We start from the raw sequence: 22,098 nt of genomic DNA, 5'->3' as shown, positions 1-22,098 counted from the left end.
GGTCATTCCCCATCCCAATGGGAACTGTGCTACCTGATGAACTTTATAGAGATCAGTGTTTCCCAAACTTGGGTCCCCAGCCGCTTCTGGACCACAACTCCCATCATCCCTAGTTAGCAGGAACAGTGGTCAGGGATGGTGGGAATTGTAGCCCCAAAACACCTGGAGACCCAAGCCTGAGAAACACTAATCTAGATGATACCAAAACTTCTTCCAACAAACCTGGACCAGGGATGGGCTGTGTCCCTATAACTCCCTTTAATTTGTTTTAAATCATTGTGACCCACCCTGGGACCTTAGGGTGAGGGGTGGGTAATAAACCAATCATAATTACCACCATCATACCGTATTTTTTGCTCTATAAGACGCACCAGACCACAAGACGCACCTTGTTTTTGGAGGAGGAAAACAAGAAAAAAAATATTCTGAATCTCAGAAGCCAGAACAGCAAGAGGGATCGCTGCGCAGTGAAAGCAGCAATCCCTCTTGCTGTTCCGGCCTCCGTGATAGCTGTGCAGCTTGCATTTGCTCCATAAGACGCACACACATTTCCCCTTACTTTTTAGGAGGGAAAAAGTGAGTCCTATAGAGCAAAAAATATGGTATTTTTAAAAAACACATACAACCTCAAATGAGAGCCAGAGACCAATTTCCCCCTTGCCATCTTCCCATTTATTGGGAGGGACGTCTGTGTCTCGCCCTGTCATCTCTCCTCTGGGGGAGCAATTGTGCCCCCCACTTCCAGTAGCCAAGCACCCCCTCCCCCCTCAGTCAACATCCCCACATCTTTATTCCTGGGGTGCATAGTGGGCAATGCAAAACCATCCATCTGGTCGTTCACATAGTTGAGTAGGAAGGCAGGCTGGACCCCCCCCATCCCATCAGAGACGGGATGGCCCCCCCCCCCCAGCCACCACCACGGTCTCCCCTGTGATGTAGTCGGCGTCCGGGGAACAGAGGAAGGAGACTATGCCAGAGCAGTCCGTCGGCTCTCCCATCCTCCATATCCTCATGGTTTCCATCAATTTGTCCCCCGTGGTTTTGTCCTGCCAGAGAGCTGAGCTGAACTTGGTGCGGATCAGGCCGGGGGCCAGTGCATTGATGCGGATGTTTCTGGGACCGAGTTCGGAAACCAGGGTGTGCGTGAGACCCAGGAGTGCTGTCTTGCTGACGTTGTAGGGGCCCGGGACCAGAAACGGGGAATAAGCAGCGATGGAGGAGACGATAACGATGGAGCCGCCTCCCCTTTCCTCCATGTGAGGTACGACCAGTTTGATCAGCAGGGCTGCAGCCTTCACGTTGAGGTCGAAAATCTTGTCCCAGACTTCTTCTGTGGCGTCCAGAGTGGAGCCAAAAAAGGGATTCACTGCCGCATTGGAGACCAAGATGTCAATTCCTCCAGGGCGCTCCAGGGCCGCGTTGATAAGGCGTTGTCTGTCTTCGGCCTTCCCCACGTGGCACACCAACCCCGACACGCTCAGCTTCTCCGTCTGTAGCTCAGCGACGGCCCGGTCGACGTTGGCTTGTTTAGGGCTGCTCCCAACCACGTGGGCGCCACCTTGGGCCAGGCGGCGGGCAATTGCTAAGCCAATTCTTCCCTCGGTGGAGGCGGTCACCAAGGCCACCTTGTCGGCGAGGATCCCCCGCGCCTTGGCCCCGGTGCTGTTCATCCTCAGGAGGCGACCGAGCGCTTGCTTGGGCTGCGCGGAGCTGGCGGGGGCGCGCAGCATCCTGGCCTCGCGTGGGTCCCGCCTCCCGTGGACTCTGGCGCCTGCAAGAAGTCCAAAGTGGCGAGGCTCCAAATCCAGCCTCCTCGCCTCTTCTTCTCCTCCCCTAACTTAGCACCGCCTGCATGGCAACAGATCCGTTTGCATTGCATTGCAACATTGGGCTCTTGCCCAAATGAGGGCTCAAATCTGCCCTTTGCTCGCTTTCCGGCTGTGCGCCGGCTCCTTTGCAACCAAGGATCGCCGCCCCGCCCCCCAACTCCTCCCGGCTTTACAATTCTATGATCCTAAGATGGCCAGATGTTCTCCCCATCTTGGTTCCTAACTGGGACAACGCTGCCTCTGCCGTTGGGACAACAAGCCCAGCCCACTTCAGAAAAGTTCTCAAGGTGCCTGGCATTGAACACAGGCGGAGGGGTCCGTTCCCCAAACATCCCTTAAAAAAAAAACCAAAAAACTTTTATTGATAAATGCAATACTTACAGACACAAACCAGAACACTAAACAAACTGATTATACATAGATACATGTACACCTCTCAACTTAGATTACAAAAAAAGAAAACAAACATACAAACTAGACATACAGACATAAATTGGGACTTGTGGCTTCCTTCGTTTCTTTTCGCTGTGTTATCAATATTATTTTTGACTATCTTATACCCATTTCTTCTTCGTTCCCCCGACATTGCGTCACACTCCAATGGGAGCAAGGAACGGCGTGGGCGGGGCTATGCAGATGAAGGGGCGGGGCTATGCAGAGAGGCTGAGCTGCCGCGGGGCGGGGCGGCTTCGTGAAACGCGTGGCTCTTGCACGCCCCGCAGAGCGAGGGAGGGACCCTTCTCGGGGGGCTCTCAGTTTCTTGGCCTTTTCACGACCAGAACGACTGCCTGCAGGTGGGATTGTGGCCAAAGGATGGAGGGCTGCCCTTTCGACCGGGTTGAGAGAGAGGGGGGCGCAGCTAAAAGCCCCTGCCGAGGGGGCAGCACAGGCAAACCCTCCCGTTGGGTGGGGGGGGGAGCCAACTGCCTGGCCCCATGCAACCCCCTTGGCTGGGTACATCACTGAGCGGGGGGGGGGGGAGAGAGCAGCCCGCCCGCCTCTCTCGCCCGGAGGCACGAGGGATGGAGGATGCGCCTAGGGGGGCAAAGGAGGCCACGTTCTCCACCTGCCACTTTCCGGCTCGCTCTTGGGCGAGGCCACCTGCCTTTCCATCTCCCCCACCGGCCAGGATGCGTGCAAAAGAAATAGAAATACTTAGCTGACCAATTGCGAAAAATTTGCCAAGGGAGGCGAGCAGGAGCCTTGGCTTCCCCCTAGTGGCCCGAAATGTGCACTGCAGCCTCCCAAAGCAGGCAAGGGAAAGCATCTGGTAATTCCAGATGTAAGGAAGTTTTGTTTTTGAAGGGTTGGTGTTTTTATTATGTTTTTATATCTGTTGGAAGCCGCCCAGAGTGGCAGGGCCACCGAGTCAGATGGGCGGGGTACAAATAACAGTATCATCATCATGCACAGAGGATGAGGACGGCCACACACCTCCGCCCTTCCGGATCAGCCCAGCTCTACGGACTCAAGCATGAAGCTCACCGGGCGATTCTGGGCCAGCCTGGCCGACCTCACAGGGTTGTTGCAGGGATTAAGCGGGAAAGCCAGAGTCTGCATGGCAGAAAGGCCCAAGTATATTTTGGCGATGTTTTGCCAAAATTTATAAATTAAAATCCAACCTTTGTTGGAAATGTAACAAAGAACCTGGAACGATAATTCATATGTGGTGGGATTGCAAGGAAATAAAGAAGTTTTGGGGAGTTTAAGAAAATGCTAAAAAAAAACCTTGATAAAAAATCCCGAGGGTTGGTGGGCAAAGACATACCACATATGAAAAAAACAATCTTTTTATATGCAACAACAGCTGCCAGGGTAGTGATTGCCACTAAATGGAAATCTCAAGACACACCAACAAAGGAAGAGTGGATTTGTAAATTAAGTGAGTATATAGAATTGACAAAATTAACTTCAATTATAAGACATCAATCAAATCAAAAATTAAGAATAGAGAGGAAGTATTTCAAAGATTATATGCCAAAATATTGTTCTAGAAATGACATGCTAATAGGCTTAGAATAAAAAATGTAAGCAATAACAAAACCAGTAAAGAAAGAAGGAAAAATCAGAATTTAACAAAAATAATTTATTATAGAATGTAAGGGGGGAAAGGTAGAAAGAAATATAAAGAAGTCGAATTGCTGTGGAGGGAAGTAGAGGGTGGGGGGTAGGTTTTATAATAAAGTGTATAATTATGCAGCTGTTGTAATTTAGATATTATATTTTATGTGAGGGAATCATTGGGAATTTTGGTTATTATGTATATAAAGTTTCAGTAAAGATCTTTGGGGGGAAAGAAAAGAAAAAGAAAGGCCCAAGTACACATGAGATGAGGCAGGCAGCTTAGGAAGCCGTTTGTTCCATGTCCTATTTTTTGCTGCTGTCAGATTCTACCCAAATGGTGCTGCAGGCAGCTAACGATGATGGTAGAAATATACTGTAATAACAAAATGCAATAGAGCAAGGGTGACAGGACTGCACAGAACAAATGAGAATACTCTTGCAAAAAAGGAGCAAGCAGAGAGGGAAGCCCGCTGAGAAGAGAGTGGACCGTTTTATTATTTGTTTGTTTTTTAAACGCTAATGAACTCTGTTTTCTTAAAGCAGATGTAAAATGGCCCATGGAATCCACCCACCCTTACTTCTGCATGGGCGATTGTTTGTTGAAGGGCTTGTTCTTGAGCGAGAGACTGGAGAAGGGGTCAGTTGGCCCCCTGGCTCTCTGCCCGGGGAAGGCTGGGGAACTGCATGGATCGATTGGAGGGTATTTTGGGACTTTTGCTTTGATTGATTCATTGCACTTTATTTTTCATTGATACACCATTTGCCATCCCAGAGGTCTTTGGACCAAAAAGCCAAACATAAATAAACCCGGACAGAACACTTCCTCTGCCTAAAAGCCAGGCAAGGGGCCGGGAGAGGGAGATCTCTGGAGGAGCTTCATGCTGAGCAATCTCCCCATACAGCTGCTGGGGTGAGGCAGCTGTACTCAGGCATCATCTTTTCAGGGCCACCAATGAAGTCCCCTTGCAGATGGAGGGGTCCTCCTTCAATCCCTCGCGATGGCACAGAGGCAGTTGCAGCGGGCAGTTTTTAGCAGCATTATTATTATTATCATCATCTCCTCCTGAGCATCTTCTGCCAGGGATCCTTTTTGGCCATGGGGGTGGGGGGTTGCCTAGTTCCTGTGCCCACACACAGAGGAGGACCTCCAGGGGGCATATTTGGAGGGTCTTATCAATGTGCACAGGGCATTGTCCTGGGAGGCAAGGGAGATATGACTCCTTGCCCTGAAGATGGTGGGTTGGCACATTCATTTTTATCACAGCAATTCGGCCTAACAATGATAACTTCAAATTTGTCCATATTTCTAAATCCTTTCTCACTTCAATCCAACATTTTTCATAATTATCCTTAAATAAATTCACATTTTTGGCAGTCATATTAACCCCTAAATATTTCACTTTCTTAACCAATGTTAATCCTGTCTCCTCCTGAAACTTCTCTCTCTCATTCACAGTTAAATTTTTCTCTAAAACCTTAGTTTTCATCTTGTTCAACTTAAAACCTGCTACCTGTCCAAATTCTCGAATCAGTTCCAATACCCTTTTAGTACTAGATTCTGGCTCCTGTAAGGTCAATACTAAGTCATCAGCAAATGCTTTCAGTTTGTACTGTTTAGCTCCCACTTGTATACCTTTAACCTCTTGATCCTTTCTAATCATATTTAACAAAACCTCAAGGACCGATATAATGAGCAATGGAGAGATTGGGCAACCTTGTCGTGTCCCTTTCTCAGTCTTAAACTCTTCTGTCACTACATTGTTCACAATTAATTTTGCCTTTTGTTCTGAGTAAATTGCACCTATACCATTTTCAAAACCTTGGCCTACCCCCATCCCCTGTAGATTCTTCTTCATAAAACTCCAAGAGATGTTGTCAAAGGCTAAGGAGCGCTGAAACATCAGGGAGGAAGCGGGCAGGAAAGCACAACCCTGTTTCCTCCTTAGCTTCCAAGGAGCTGTGGAAAGCCCTAGGTGGGTGGTTTGCCCCCAGCAGCCTCTCCTATACACAGTGGCATAGCATGGGTTGCCAGGGCCCAGGGCACCACCCACTGATGGGCTGGAACAAAGGGGCAGTAGCTCAGCCACCTACCCAAGTGGCAGCCATGGTGCCCTGTGAGCTTCAAGCATGGCAGAGAGCAGGCCGGGGAATTGGTCCGGAGTGAGACTCTTTCTAAAGCCCATGCAGAGGGTGCCCTAGCAACAAGGCATCACCCAAATCTGCCCCTCAGTCCACCCAAACAAACATTGGAAGATTGGTTTGTGAGGGGGAGGACGCACTACTACTGTCTTTTATGTTTTCTTTTGAAATTTTGCACCCCTGAATTTTGCTCGCGGGGCAACTGCCCCATGGCCCTGCCCAAGTTATGCCGCTGCCCATAGAGGTGGTTCTGGCTATGGCATAAGAAGCCCTCAACAATAAATGCTTCTGGGCTTCATTTATTATAATACAATCAATTGTTGTTGTTGTTCATTCAGATGGGATTCAAGCCAGGAACTCCCACGTGTGGATGGAAAGTGGCGGGTGAAGGGGTGGCGGGTGAAGGGGTGGCGGGTGAAGGGGTGTCCTTCCTTTGAGGCCTGAGGAGGTGCTGGAGGCAACTGGAGAGATTCAACATTTTAAATAAGAAAGGAAGGAGAATAAGAGAGGGAAGCAGCTGGAGGAGGAAGAGGATGTCGATGCAAAGAGAGGAGGGGTGGGAAAGAGGGGCAACTGCAGGGTGGGGAGAAGAGAAAGTTTGAACGACTCGTGACAGGAGAAGAAATTATGGAAGATAAGGAAACATAAAAAACTGGTGGAAGAGAAGAGATGGGACGGGCAACTATAAAATTAGCCTTTCCCACCTGGAGCTTCTGCATCCGCAACTTCTGCCGAAAAGGCCACTTAGCTTGAGAGAAACTGAACTGCGGGACTCCCTGCCACAAGGGAAAAGGCTGCAGCAAAGCACTTAGCAATTGTCAGAGTTGTATCAATAGAAAAAGGTATCGGAAGCTGCCTGCTGACAATGTTAAATTCCACCTCTGTTTTGGCCAGGCCCCGTTCTTGTGATGCGCGCGGGGGGGGGGGGGGGCTCCATAATTTCCATTCTCTCCAGGCGGGTAGAAAGCTGGAGGTTTTAAGCTCTTTGGGGGAGGCCCTTCTCTTGGTCACCCCACCTTCACTGACACGCTTGATGGGGATGCAGGAGATGGCTTTCTGGGCGGCAGCTGCTCCTAGACAACTTTGGAACTCCCTGCCTGAAGAAGCCAGACTGGCTCCCTCCTTGTTGTCCTTCTGTCAGCAGGTGAAGACCTTGATCGGAAAGGCTTTAGGGAAGTGGCTGCTTTTAATAAAAGGGCAGGGTATAAATACAGGATACAACCGCCACCACTTTGCTCTATTAGTTATGCACTTGCCATGTGCTGGCACAAATAGCACTGATAGCATTTTGATGGGGTGGCACTCTTCTGCAAGGCAGGGGGTGGCTGCCAAGCACCGGCCTCCTGTCCCTTCCCCCACTTTTAATTAGTATAAAACCCACAGGGAGCTCTGTAGCAGAGACAAGCCCCTTGCAGAAAGCAGAGCTTGGAGTCGGCTGATGGGGCAGCTGGGCGTGTTGCACGGCATTGTGCTGGCACAACCTCAGCCATTGCCCACCACTTACATTTCCCAGGGGAATCTGAGTTCGCTGTGGCATGGCCTGTGCCCAAAGTGCTTCCAAGTACCTAGCAGCAAAGAGACGGGTGCCAGGCAAGGGACCTGGAGGCCCCAGGGGCCACCCGGCTGATGCTGCCAAGGCCCTGGCATGGGACCAATTCTGCTCAAGCCTGGAAAGCCCAGAGCAGCCACCTGGCTGGGACTAAGGAGGTCTGGTCAGCTGCCCAGTGGGAGATGCCATGGTGAAGGCAGGCAAGCGACACAACACAGGGAGTCAGCAAGCTGGCTGTGTCCTCCAGCCCTTGGCCAGCCTGCAACCCACTGGGGGCAGCCCAGGTGGCAGCTTGGAGGTCAGAGCCAGCTGCTGCTCTGGGCGTCTTCCTCCACAGGCAGGTGGCTGGGGAGTGGGGGTGCGCCTCCCTCCCACACAGATCAGCTGGGCTTTGCCCAGTGATGAGGAAAGCCCCTTCCCTGGGTGATGCTGCCATCCTTCCCACTTGAGATGGTGCCAAGCCATCCTGGATTTGGGCAAGGTGCCCAGTCAACCCCAGAAGGTCCTCCTGCCTCCCTATGGTAAGGGTGTGGGGGGGGGTCATCACTGGGAGAGAAAGAGAAAGAGCCCTTTGTTTCAGCTTCCCCCAAAGTGGGGAGCGGTGGAGGACACTCAGGGGCACCAAAGGACCCAGGGAGCTTTTTGCTTCATGTGCCCGCTCCCGTTCCCTGAAGGAGAAGCCCACCCAGAGATTCCTGGCCCTGGATCTCCCCAAATCGGCAGTCTCCTGGGGAGAGGGGGTGGGCCCCCACAGCAAGGACCAGAATTGGGCAAGAGCAACCACTGGCACTTCCTCGAGAAAGGGACCCGGGTAGCTGGCCGTTGCCCCTTCCTGCAGGGGCCGTTTGTGCCTTTCTCAAAGGCTTTGATCCTGCTCTCCTACCTACACGAAGAGCCCTGCAGGAACAGTGGGCCAGTGGCCTTTCTAGGCCTATGTGCTGTTTTCATGGTGGCAAAGTGGCAGCTGCCCCAAAGGGAACCCTGAAAGCAGGACCCCCGTGACTCCCAGAGACTTGGCATTCAGGGGGCATGATGGGCAGGGCAGCTAGGAGGTTTCGAAAGCCCCCTTGCCTGTGAGTTTGGCTAGACCTCTTTTCGGGCCACCCCAGTTGGCGGCCATCACAGCTGCTTGTGGAACAGAATCCCAGAGTTATGCGTAGAAATAGTACTTCCTCTTGTCTGCTGCGCATCTTCCAGTGCTCAGAGTTCTAGTATGATGAGGCAGAAGAATTTCTCACTCTCCATTCCATGCACAATTGGTTACAACCCCCCCCCCCCCGCCATGCCTCTTACTTGCCTTTTCTCGAGAAAGCCCCAAAGGTTGAGACCTTTCTTTATCAGGGAGTTGATCACTTTTGTTTCTCTTTTCTGAGCCTTTTCCAACTCTACAACATCCCTTTCAAGGGACGCATCCAGAACTGCGCACAGGGCTCCGACTGCGGCCCCACCAGAGGTTTGTTTAACCGCACGGTGATTCCTGAGGTTTTATTTTCTGTTCCTTTCCTAATGATCCCTAGCATGGAATTTGCCTTTTCCCGCAGGAGTTAAAATCTTTATCAAGCCATCCGCTGTGGCCCCAAATTCTCTCATTCCTGGTTAATCACTGCCAGTTCAGACTCAAGAAGCATATATGTGAAATTAAGATTTAGTTATTTTTCTCTTGGCATTTGCCATTTCACCTCCATTCACTCAGATAGGAGAGGTCCTTTAGCAGCTCCTCACTGTCACTTTTTTATTTCACCACCCTGAACAATTTAGTATCATCGGCAAAATTGGGCCCTTTGCTGCTCTCCCCGAAGTCCAGATCATCTGCCAACAAGTCAAAAAGCACAGAGGCAGTGTGGCCCAGGAGTTAAAGCCTTGGGTTGTGACCTGGGAGAGATCAGGTCTACTGACTGCTGTTTTGCTTCCTTAACTTGGCTGGAGACTCCTTTTGCTGACTGGAGAGACCCGCGGGGAGGGGCAACCCAAGGAGCTGGACAGTGGAGTAAATCTGCACCCCAGAATTTTTTCCTTATCCCCCGGGTTCAGATCCTTGGCTCAGCTATGAAGCTCCCAGGGTGACCCTGGGGTCCAGTCGCTGCCTCTCACCTAGCCTGCCTCACAGGGTTATTGTGAGGATAAATCAAGGAGGCCAGAAAAGAGGGGCGTATTAATGTGGTCAGCATTACAAGGTCCCCAAACAGATCCCCTTGCGACTTCTCTCCACCCACAGAACTGTCCCTTTATTTCTCTCCTCTGCTTCCGTTTCTTAACCAGCTCCCCCTCCCCAAGAGAACATTTTTCTGGATTGCCAAATAAATCTCCGTCCCAGGCCTGCCGCTCAGCTGCTCTTGGAGGGGGTCTCCCTGGCTCAGCCCCCCCCCCCAAGGGGAGAAACAAGCCGCTGGACAACAGCAGCTGCTGCCTCCGCCGCACCGATTGCCCTTGGGTTGCCATGGGGAAGCTGCGCGGCAGATCAGACTAAGCCCCCCCGCCCCCCCCCCCGCTGCCAAGAGGCCTTGGGAAGAACGGGACCTCCTCGGCTCCCCTCCCGGCCGGGCGTTTCCTCTTGGTCACATTTCAAGAATGCGCCCCCTCCACCCCCCCTGTCCCTGCGCTTCCTCGCTCTGGGCGGGGCTTGCGCTCCCTTCCCTGGCCCCGCTCCCCAGCATCCTGCCTCCGGAAGGAGCTGCTGCTGCTGCCCCCGCAAGGCCGGCCACATGTGCCAAGGAGGGCTGCTGCCAGCGCTGCGCAGTGCCCCCTCCCTGCGGCGGGGGGGGGGGAGGCTGAGCAGCGCCAGCCTGACAGCCTCCCTCGAAGACAGAGAAGCAGGCGGCGGCGAGAGTCTTCCAAGGTTCAAGCCCCCGTGCGCCCTGCCAGCCTCTGGGCTGCAGAGCCCCGCGGCGCCGGCGCCCCCAAGCACTGGCCCTATCTATGGGGCAGAGATTGCGCGCAGGGGACACCCGGCTTCTAAAAGCCAGGGGTCAAGCAGCTGAAAGGCTGGCTCGCCTCCCCGAGAGTCGCCTCTCTGACCCAGCTCCGTCGGGTTTCCCCTTCGCCCAGGAGAGGTAGAGTGCCTCTGGCCAAGGGAGGCTTCTCTGCGGAGCCATCGTGGGAATAGCGGAGGGCGGGGAGGGGAGACGGGTCAGCGCCGCCTCTCCCTCCCTAGCAATCGGCCGCACGACGGGGCCGGGGAGGGTCCGCCTTGCTTTTGCGCATCCCACTGCGGCCGCGATCCCAGCTCGGAAGCTCCTCAGGCCGCCGGCGCCTTTGAAGCCTCTCTTCCCTCCTGCTCGCCTCCGGCGCTGCGAGCCGCTCTTCCTCCGGGCCGGGAGGACCCAGGCGTCCGGCGAGAGCCCCTCCCCCCAAGCTAGAAACGCAGCTGCGCATCCCTGGATTTGAGGAGGGGGCGGGCTGCGGAGAGAAGTGGCTCCACCCGGGCCCCGTATTGCGTGGTGGGGGGCGCTTGGATTCCTGGGGAGGGGGGAGGGACTGCGTCTCCCTCTCTGCTCTCCCCCCTCCCCCTCGGCGGGGAAGGGGGCGGAGCCGGGAGGGGGCGGGCACGCGCCCAGTCCCTCTCCGCCCCCTCCGCGCGGAGGGAAGGAGGGAGGGGCGCCTCCTCTCCAGCCTTCGCAATGGAGACGTTGTCGGAGGCCGCCCCAAGCGGGTCCCTCTCCGCAGCCGCGCGCTCGTAAATCACGCGCGCCGGGAAGGGAAACACCCTCCGCGCGCCTGGCCTGCCCCCTCCCTCCGCGCAAGCAGGCGACCCCCTCGCTCCGCAGCCTCCGCCTCCCTCCCCTTCCCCGCCTCCCCAGGCGCAGATGTGGCGCTGCCGCGGCCCGCCCCGTCGGTGCCGGTGGGGGTGGCCGAGGCAGACGCCGGGCAGATCGCCTCCCGGAGGAGGAGGAGGAGGAGGTCGCTGCTCCCGCCGGTGAGATCCCGCGCAGGGGAGCCGGGCGCGGACAAGACCAGGCCGGGGACCCCCGACCAGGCCGGGGACCCCCAAGCCGACCTGCGCCCGCCGCGCAGCGCCGCCGAGGGCGCGCACAAAGCCGCCTCCAGACGCCCCCGGCCCGGCCAAGGTAAGAAGGCGGCGAGCGGGTGGGGAGGGGGAGGCAGAATCCGGTCCCTGCGGAGGGTTTGGCAGCTGAGGGGCTTCCACCACCCCGTGACCCTTCCGAAGACGGGGCGACGGGGGTCCCTGGCGCTGGCAAAGGGACGGCGCGGGGGAGAGATGCGCGCCCGGCGGAGCGCTTGCTTCTCCCTTGGCGCTATTGTCCTTCTCGGCCACCTCCCCCCCGCCCCCGGGTGTATTTGATCCGCAACCGAGAGAGCTGCAGGGCGGCGGCGGCGGCGGCGGCGTCCTCTGTCTTCTGCTCCCCCACCCTACATCCTCCGCCCTCCCCCGACGTCGCTGGGGGTCTCTGCACCATCCGGCGGGGGTGGGAGGAAGATATGCGAGGAATGCCAAGCGAGCTGGCGGGGGCACCTTCCTGCGCGGAGCTAACAGGCACCGAGCCCAGGGAGGGAGGGAGGGAAGCGGGCGGGGGGGTTGGGAGCTGCCTCGCGTGAACCTGCCCTTCGACCCCCCCCCTCCAGTCAAATATTAAAGGGAGGCAGAGTTAAGGAACGAGGACCTGCGGAAAGAGAGCAGAGCCGGATGGCAAAGCCACCAGGGGGCCTCTGAGGATGTGCAGAGCGCGCTCCTCCGTCGGCAGAGACCTGGGCCAGGACTAGCGGGCCAGAGGATGCCTTGGACAGGTAGCCCCCCGCCAGCACCTCTTTGTTCAGACAGGAGCCAGCGCCTTTGAGCTGCCAGGATGAGGCCCCCAGCTGGCAGGCTGTAGTGGAGATTCCTGCATTGCAGGGGGTGGACCAGGCGATTCTGGGGGGGCCCTTCCAACTCGGATTCCAAACCTCTTTTGTCAAGGGATGGTGCAGTCTGGTGGCTGCAGTGGGGGTTTGGGCCTGTGTCCTGCCTGGCAGGGCTCTGGGGCAGGAGGCCCTGAAAGAGGAGCTTCACCGGTGGGACTCCCACCACAAGGTCAGACAGGTCTGGATCTGGGGCAGACTTGAGACAGGGCCCTGGGGACTCACTCCCCATGTTTCTCCCCCCACATCACAGGGGCTTTCCAGAAGCATAACAAAGACGGGTCAGCGGCTTGGCATGCAGAAGGTCTGGCTCCCTCCCCACTGGCACCCCAGACAGGCTTGGAAATGACCCTTCCCAGGGAGCCCGCTGCTGCCAGTCAGAGCCTGCATGAATGAGGTTGATGCGCTGTTCCGATTGCTTGCCATGGAGGCCACGTTTGTCTGGGGCGGCGCAGGAAGTGGCTCTGTAGTGTGGAACCCCCTGCTCTGACCTTGCTGACAGTAAGGAGCACAGAGGAGTTGGGGCCTTCTCCCCGGATCATGCCCCTCCCAGCCTGGTCTTGGAGACGCTTCGCTCCTTGCTCAGCACCAAAGGGGTCTTCCTGGACCTTGCAAGATCTCGGTGCACGTTTGGTTTTGAAGTCTTGCTTGACGGAACTGCAGTTTTGCATAGATTTTTTTAAAAGGGGGGTACACTTCAAAAAATGGAAAATGGCAAAGGGCACTTGGGAGTCCCTGCCCCCCCAAACAACCTTTGGGCACAGCCTGGCAGAGAAATAGCCTGGGTTAAGAATGATGCCACTGCCCAGGTTGGCAGCCAGGGGGCGCTGTGGCCTCAGAGGTGCCCTCCGTGTCTAGAGGGCTTATCTCAAGCTGGGCATCTGCCCTCCTGCTTGACCTCCCCACTGGGATGGGGGGGCACTTCTCCTGTAGGCAGGTCCCTCTCCTCTGCCCTCCTTCGCCTGAGCAGCAGCAGAAAGTGATGCTCCAGAGGGGGCTCCCTTTGCCTAGCCTAATACTTGGGTCTATTTTCCTTCCGGCCTCCTTGTCTTCATCTCTCTCAGGTCCAGGCCAAGAGTTTCATACTCCCCTCCCCAGAAGGGACCCCCTTCCCCTTCCTCTCCATCGTCGCTGTCACTTTGTTGCTTGCAGAGTCTGACTCTTGGGATATGAATATTAGGATTCCCCTCCGGAAACCTCGGGTTTTGCTTTGAACTTTGAACTCCTCGCTGTTCCGATTCAGCCCACCTTCCCCAGAACTGGCTCTGCCCACTCGTCAACACTGCCCGCCTGCTGCTGGTCTTTCAGCCCCTCAGCCCTGTGAGAGAGGCCCGCTCCTGCCCCACAGATCTGGCTCCCTGCTTGCCAGACCCATCCTTGCTGAAGGCCAAAACTGGCCAGAGTTGGCCACAAGGCAGAGCGGAGCCAGGAGGTGGGCATGTGAAGAAGGCGGCCATCCCGCTTTATCACTCCCCTTCAGGAGTCTCAAAGCGGCTAACATTCTCCTTTCCCTTCCTGCCCCACAACAAACACTCTGTGAGGTGAGTGGGGCTGAGAGACTTCAGAGAAGTGGGACTGGCCCAAGGTCACCCAGCAGCTGCAGGTGGAGGAGCAGAGACGCGAACCTGGTTCCCCAGATTACGTGACTACCGCTCTAAGCACTACACCACACTGGCTCTCAAGTGGTCCATTTAGCTTCAGCTTGCCACCCTGGGCAATATAATAAATGAGTTAAATTTGTAAAAACGCTGGAAACATTTTTGTTTAGACAAGCCCCCCCCCCCCCGAATGCGGATGTGTTTTTAGTTTATTCCTGGTTTTAATGTTCTGAATGTTCTAATTGTTTTCCCCCTGACGATCTTATTGTTCCGTTGTTTTCGTAAACTCCTTTGAAAATTTTATTTTTTTAACAATCAAGCGGTATATACATTTTCTTAAATAAAATAAATATCCTCCCTCGCGAACGTTTCGAAAGAGGAAGAGGCGCTGTTTAAAGCCAGCGGCAGTCAGCGCATCCCACTGCGGCCAGCCCTGGAAGCGAGTGAAGCCAGGGCACAGATCTATTTCCCCAGCGATCCCAAGCCCAGCCTTATTGGACCTGGAGGCCGAGAAATCCTTGCCTTCTGAGATCTCTTCTCAGCCAGAGCTCATACTCCTAGATGCCTCGATCACCTTGCGACCGACTTTTCCCTCCCTAAACGCAAGAGCTGCTCCCCGTGGCTTTGGCCTCAGAGGTCGTCTCTGGGCCTTTCCTGTGGCTCTTCCTGGCCCCCGTTCAGGAACACCCAGCGGACATGTGCTCCCTCCTCCAAACATGGCTGCACCAACGGGCTGTCCTGTGTTATGGGCAGGACCTACCCAGATGGGGTCCCTTTCCAGCTGCAGGGAAACTGGAGCTGAGCTCTCCTGGGGGGCTCCCCCAGCGGGTGGGTGTGGGTGAGGTGACCATAGAGCACCATTTGTGTCTGATAGGCGATGTGTCCTGTTTGCATTTGTGCCAAAGGGCTGGCATTTCTGTGCAAGAGGGGGATTTCATGAGCAGGGACTTCCCAAGCTGTGGCACTGGGTCTTTTTGAGCATTAGAATTCTCTGGGTGTGCGTATTAAATTTTAAAGAGCATGCTTGTAGTCCTCATGGCGTAGAAAGACTTGCAAATGTAGAAATTGTATCTGAAGAAGTGTGCATGCGCACGAAAGCTTATACCCAGAAAAAACTTAGTTGGTCTCTAAGGTGCTACTGGACAATTTTTAAAATTTATTTCAAATGTAGAAACAGTGGCTTGCAGACAGTTGCTTGCAGAACCATGGAGGCAGAGGCAGGACTTGGGTGTGCAGTTGCTAAAGACCTTGGCACACGCAGGCGCTGGGCCAGGCGAGTGGGCAGATTTGAATCGCAGCCCCTGCAGTCTTTCCCCGTCCAGAGAAATGCGTTGCCCTCTCCAGGCTGGCAGATGCCCTGGGAGGCAGAAGACCTTGCTCAGCCACCAAGGCCTAAGGAGAACCTGGCTGCAGCTGGATCAGGCCAAAGGGGACCCACCTGGAGAGTTCAGCCAGTTGAACATGTGCCTCTCGGTCTTGGGGTCCTGGGTTTGAGCCCCATGTTGGGTGAAAGATTCCTGCACTGCAGGGGGTTGGACTAGATGACCCTGGGGGGTCCCTGGCAACGCAACAAGTCTGTGATTCTCATAGCGGTCAACCGACTGTGGAGGCAGAGTCCAACCATCCTGGCTGGTAGCCCTCAGTAGCCCTTTCCCCGTCCAGGAATCTGCCCTGTCCTCTTTCAGAGCCACCCAAGTTGGGGGCCTTTGCTGTCTCCTGTGGGAGAGAGTTCCACCGTTTCACTCTGTGCTGCGTGAAAAAGTCCTCCTTAATTTTTGCCTGTGCTGAGCCTCTCAGCCTGGGCTTCCTGGGATGAGCCCCTAAGTGTCTTTGTTTTGGGGGTGTTTGCTGTTTCCCTAAGGAGCAGGAAAGGCACCATAGAGGGTCTCTTCCCCCTCCGCTCCATTTTACCCTCACAACAGCTCTTGAGGAAGCTCAGGCTGAGAGTTGGTGACCGGCCGAACCTTTGCGCTTGGTGACCAAGTAGAGATTTGAACCCAGGACGCTCTGCGCTGAGCCTCCACCACTCACCCAGCGCTATATTTGCCTCTGCTCTTCCTCCAGGAAGCAGATCAGAGCTGTGTCTTTTATCTGAGGTGGCCCTTGGCTCCTGACAGGGAAGGAAAGCCAAAGGGTGCCCTTGGGGAAGACGGTGGAAAAGGAGGAAGCTGGTGCCCTTTCATGGGGCATCTGCTGCATCCTGCTTCATCGCAACGCCCCTCCCCACCCTTCTTGGAATATGCCCTGGGTCCCTGGCTTCTGTATTTGAGCTCTGGCACAAATGGATGCCCTGTGCTTCCGCAGGGATCCCTGGAGAGATATTTGCAGGGCGGCTGGGCTCCCTGAACCACCTTCCTCTCCCCTTCCCCATCTTCTTCTTCCTCCTCCTGTTTCTGTAGCCATCCCTTTATGCAGACCAGTCCTTCCTGCTGGCAGCTTCTCCCAGCGCACCAGGGCAAAAGTTCCCTCCTTTTCCCCATGACTGTGGCCCCTTGACCTCCTCCTCCTCCGCCACCCCCTCTCCCTCCCTCTCCCTCCCTCCCCCCCAATTCCTGGCTGGCTTTGCATCACAGCTGCGGCTCTGCAGACAGCCTGGGGCCTGGCAGCCTCGCCTTGGCAGCTGCCCAGGTGGAATGCTCGGGATACCACTGGCTCCTTCTGAGCACGTCTTGCATCCAGCGAGTAGCCCGGCCTCCTGCGCTCTCTCTCTCTCTCTGTCTCTCTGGCTGTGTGCTGAGGTGGCAGAGGCGGCTGCTGTTCGGCTAAAGCAGAGGATGATCAGGGCAGAGGTGCCAGGGCAGGTGCCCGGGCAAGGCAGGCAGGAGCAGCAGCCTCCAAGATGGGCCGTGACCTGACCAGAGCCAGCCTCCAGCCATGGTCCTCGGCTGCTCTTTGAAGCCCAGGACGCAGCAGCCCACCCCACGTCCCCAACATCTGTCCGACACCAATGTCTCCTTGGGAACAGCTGGGCTGCCTTGTGGGCGGTGCCCTCTTCCTTTCTCTTTGTGAACTTTGGCTCCTCTCCCAAGGGCCCCAGCTGCAGGGAGAGAGAGAGGCCGCCAAGGAGGATCTGCTTTCAGCCAGGCAAAAGTTCCTTGTCACTCACAATGCTCCCCCCTCCTCGGCCCTGGGGAGCAGCCCAGCCTCTGGTTCAGGAGAGAGGAGGGTCCAGTTTGGTTTGAAGCCCTGCTTGACCTGTCAGGAATGGATCAACTTACTTAATAAAAATCATAATAATTGTATTATTTATATGCCGCCCATCTGAATGGGATGCCCCAGCCACTCTGGGAGGTTTCCAGCAAAATATCAAAACACCACAAAACGTTGTCATCATCATTATTATTATTATTATTATTATTATTATTATTATTATTATTATTATTATATACCCCGCCCATCTGTCTGGGCTTCCCCAGCCACTCTGGGTGGCTTCCAACAAAATATTAAAATACAGTAATGCATTAAACATTAAAAGACTTCCTTAGAAAAGGCTCCCTTCAGATGTCTTCTGAAAGTGGTATAGTTTATCTTCTTGACTTCTGGTGTGGCCTTTATAACCCGCCTTTTAGGACAGCTCCTTTCAAGGGGGATTCCCAAAAAAACCTGTCACCTGTCCTGGCCCCTGTCCTGGGTCCTTTAGCTGGGATTTCAGCATTGCAGGGGGTTGGACTGGATTACCCCAGGAGTCACTTCTGACTCGCCAGTCCTTTGATCTTATGCAAAGCCCTTAAATGTGACCTCAAGGGAGTTGCAAGCATCTTGGCCAAAAGCACAGGTTGCTGGGGTGGGGGACATGCCTTCTTCTGGCCCTTAGCTTGGCCTGGATGAGAGCTGTGCTGGGAGAGATTGTCATTTCTGGCATCCCTCCCCTCCCCCCCCCCCCCGGCCAGCTGCACAGCCATCAAGGCTGGAGTTCTGCGTTAGAAATTAGCCAGGCGCATCTTGCTACTAATGGTGCTGACCTTTAAAGACCTAAATAGCCTCGGTCCTCTATACCTGAAGGAGCATCTCTACCTCCATCATTCAGCCTGGACACTTAGATCCAGTGCCGAGGGTCTTCTGGCGCCCCCCCCCCCCGGTGAGAAGTGAAGTTACAGGGAACCAGACAGAGGGCCTTCTCAGTAGTGGCGCCTGCCCTGTGGAACGCCGTCCCAGGAGATGTCAAGGCAATAAACAACTATTTTACTTTTATTTTATTTTATTTTTAAAAGATATTTATTAAGATTTTACAAAATCATAGATACAAAAATACATAGTAAAACAAACAAAAAAAAAACTCTCAGACAAAAATACCAAATACAAAAAACAAGAAAAATAAACAGAAAAAAGAAGTTAAAACAAATCCACTTTCTTTATAACTTTAAGCTCATTAGCTTATTTCTTTGACCTCCTCACACCTCCCCTTTTTGTATTCCCATTAATATAATCAAATCAGCAAATCCTTACCCTTTTTCACTTATCTTAACTCTATGTCTTAACATATTAGAACTCTATATTTTCACCCATTATCAATTCATTTTTGCATACTCTTTTTAACTTGGTTGCTAATGCCACTTATTTTCAATCCAGCATCATTTTAACATTCATTAATTTTACAGTGTTTCTGCAGGTAGTCTTTAAATTTCTTCCAATCTTCTTCCACCAACTCTTCTCCCAGGTCTCGGATTCTGCCCGTCATTTCCGCGAATTCCATATAGTCCATCACCTTCATCTGCCACTCTTCCAGGGTGGGCAAATCTTGTGTCTACTTTTAAAAGACAACTGAAGGCGGCCCTGTTTAGGGAAGTTTTTAATGTCTGACACTGTATTGTTTTTAATATTCGGTTGGAAGCCGCCCAGAGTGGCTGGGGAAACCCAGCCAGATGGGCGGGGTATAAATAATAAATTATTATTATTGTTGTTGTTGTTGTTGTTGTTAATTATGGTCCAAATGCAACCACCTAGAGTGGTACTTAGGTTGGCAGCCACAGTTTAAAAACCTCTGCTTTAGTCCATACTTAGTATTTTCTTCCATTTCCATTTCCAGTGTAGCGGTAGCCTCGTAATCTGGGGAACCGGGTTCGCGTCTCCGCTCCTCCACCTGCAGCTGCTGGGTGACCTTGGGCCAGTCGCACTTCTCTGAAGTCTCTCAGCCCCACTCACCTCACAGAGTGTTTGTTGTGGGAGAGGAAGGGAAAGGAGAATGTTAGCCACTTTGAGACTCCTTAAAGGGAGTGATAAAGCGGGATATCAAATCCAAACTCCTCCTCCTCTTCTTTTCTTCTTCTTCTCCTTCTTCTTCTTCTTCTCCTCCTTCTCCTTCTCCTTCTTGCACCCTGAGACAAGTGTGTTGTTCTAAGAGCAAACTACAGTCAAGCAACATAGCTGGAATCATACAATCATGAAATTGCAGTATTGGAAGGGGCCCCGAGGGTCATCCAGTCCACCCCCGGCGAATAGACTGCTTTGGCAACCACAACTTAGTTTTAAGGGGCCGTTTGGTGCCTAGCACTGATGGAGGTCTCTTGAGCTGCGTAGATGTGGTGTTGCTTGTTTGTCCCTTGTCCCTGCGAGGGGCACACAGTCTCAAGGGTGTGTGTTGGTGCCAGGAGAACAGCACTTGTCTGGTCAGCCGCAGCAGGTGGCAAGGGGCCAGCTGGGGTCAGCATGCCAGGCCAGGGAGGGGGAGGCAGTGTGTGTGGCCAGGCAGCTGTGGGCTGGCTCTGCCCTGCCTTTGGAGGTCTGTTGGATGAAGGGTAGAGGGCGGGAAGCCTCAGGGAGGGGCAGAGCCCAAATGGACCAGGGCAGGATCCAAGAGGCATAGCCTGGCCAGGACAGAGCGGAGGAGGAGGAGGAGGAGGAGGAGGAAGAATAGGCGGCACTTTGATGAACTGGCTGCAAAGAGACATGGGATATAAATAGAGTCCACCTCCAGCCCATCATGCGCAGCCTGGGCCTCGCTGGCTCTCCAGAATCTGCAACCACCTACAGAATCCCAAATAACAGCAGATGCTACGAACCAGAATTCCTTTTGCCCAAAGGGATGAGAGAATCAGTCAACAACTTGCGAAAGACTTTGTTGAAACTGATTTGTTTTACTGTGATCCGTAGTTGTTTGCAGTGCTGCTTGTTGTTTCGTATACGGCTGCAAATTTGTATGAGTTTAATACGGATAATAGTTGGGTCTGTTTTGTATCTTGTTACCATGTTATGTAGTTTGTGTTTTTATGTTGTAAAGCACCTTGCAATCTTCAGACGAAGGGCAGGATATGATTTTTAATAAATAACAATAACCACCTCTATTTATGGTATAGTTGTCCTGCGTTTTGGGCAGGGCCTCTTCCCGGTGCTACCTAGAAATACCATTGGCTGTTGGCCCTGAGACCTTTGCATGCAAACAGGTGCTCAGCAGCTGACCCCAACCCTTCCCACGTACGTTCCTGGCTACAGACTCAAGAAGGTTGCCTTCAGTCCCCTGGAGGTCCCATTATACCTGGGGTCAGAAGATGAATTTCCTCTGCCAGCTTCTCTGATCAACGTGAAAGGCCACGGGTCCAGGTCCTGCTGGGTCTTGCAGGATAGTAGTAGTAGTAGTAATATAATATATTATTTATACCCCACCTATCTGGCTGGGCTTCCCCAGCCACTCTGGGCGGCTTCCAACAAAGATTAAAAATACATTAAAATGTCACACATTAAAAACTTCCCTGAACAGCCTTCAAATGTCTTCTAAAAGTCTGGTAGTTGTTTTTCTCTTTGACATCTGATGGGAGGGTGTTCCACAGGGTGGGTGCCACTACCGAGAAGGCCCTCTGCCTGGTTCCCTGTAACTTCACTTCTTGCAGGGAGGGAACTGCCAGAAGGCCCTCAGAGCTGGACCTCAGTGTCCGGGCAGAACGATGGGGGTGGAGATGCTCCTTCAGGTATACTAGTCACCTGTTCTGCTTGGGTCTGGTCTGCCCACAGCAAGGCCCCGTCTTGAGGTCTGGAATTCAGGAGGCCGGTGCAGAGGGGCCTCTGGGGATGGAGAAGGAGGCCAGTCCTTTGCTCTTCCCTGTTGTGAGAAGACATTCAAATGTACAAAAGTCAGAAGAGGCTGGCTGCTGCTGCATCAAGCTCCAGGGACCCAGCTGGACCAGTGTCCTGTTCTCTGGGAAGCCAACAAGCAGGTTAGAAACTCAGATATATAAGCTAGGTCCCAAATGGCTCCTTAAACCAGGGTTACAGTCACCAAAATAGAGTGCCTAGTTGCCATTTTGGGGCCAGGCTGCTCGATGCTCGTATTTTTCAATACACCTTTTGGTTCCTGAAATTTGTTCTGAATGTGGACATAAAATACCATGGATAGAATTCCACAGGACGTTCTGCTGGTGTGTGAAAACGGTCAAGATCCAGGGATCCCCAGACATGCTGCTCCAGGTGGGGGAGATGTCAGGCACCAACCTGCCGCCTGGGCATCTTCTCTCGATTGCAAGAGGCCGAGAGCCAGGTGCAAAATGTGCCTGGTGAATTTTGAACGCGAGACACCGCAAAGCGAAGCCCCCCAAGCAGGGACTGGGCCTCACAGCTGTGATTCAGAAGCCTTGTTGCCAGGGTTCAAAATTCGCCAGGTGCCAGAGGTGCATTTTGCACCTGGCTATTGGCCAGCTGCGACCAAGTGAAGATGCCCAGATGCCTGATGTCTCCACCTTCTGGAGGTGCCTGCCTGGGGATCCTCGGATCGGGACTGTTTTTACACATCAACAGTGCATTTTATCTGCATGATCAGAAAAAATTTCGGGAACCAAGCCACTTGGTTCCCAAATGGCAACTAGACATTCCGTTTTGGCGGCCATAACCCTGGTTTAAGGAGCCTTTTGGCGCCTAGCTTATGCATCTGAGTTTCTGACACTGCTTGCTGCCAACAGCTGCAGAGAGAGCCCTTGTGGCTCGTTGTCCCCGATAGTGTTACCCTCCCCGGAGCCGAGAAGCAATCAAGATGGCAGAGCAATCTCTCTCCCCTGCTCCTCGCTTGCAGCTCCCAGCAAACAGCATTCGGAAGCCGACTTTTTGCTCTGCTGGGCAAAGGTGGCTGCCCATCTGCCAC

The 22,098-nt window shown here is 53.8% G+C and overlaps 1 protein-coding gene and 1 pseudogene across 2 annotated transcripts in view; one reads left to right on the top strand and one right to left on the bottom strand.

Moving 5' to 3' along the window:
* Positions 1 to 257: 257 nt before the first annotated feature.
* LOC309329566 (dehydrogenase/reductase SDR family member 4 pseudogene) lies at positions 258 to 1,986 on the bottom strand (annotated as a pseudogene). Its single transcript has one exon. The product of its transcript is annotated as a dehydrogenase/reductase SDR family member 4 pseudogene (transcript).
* Positions 1,987 to 11,073: 9,087 nt separating this feature from the next.
* GLIS2 (GLIS family zinc finger 2) overlaps positions 11,074 to 22,098 on the top strand; it is a 37,382-nt gene continuing 26,357 nt past the window's right edge. The window contains exon 1 of the mRNA XM_081839855.1: positions 11,074 to 11,645. The gene's annotated coding sequence lies outside the window, so the exon portion shown is untranslated. The remainder of the gene's footprint in view (positions 11,646 to 22,098) is intronic.

Source organism: Podarcis erhardii (assembly GCF_964252035.2).
Source record: "Podarcis erhardii genome assembly, chromosome: 14".
Taxonomy (NCBI): domain Eukaryota; kingdom Metazoa; phylum Chordata; class Lepidosauria; order Squamata; family Lacertidae; genus Podarcis; species Podarcis erhardii.
This window is presented reverse-complemented; position numbering and strand designations above follow the sequence as displayed.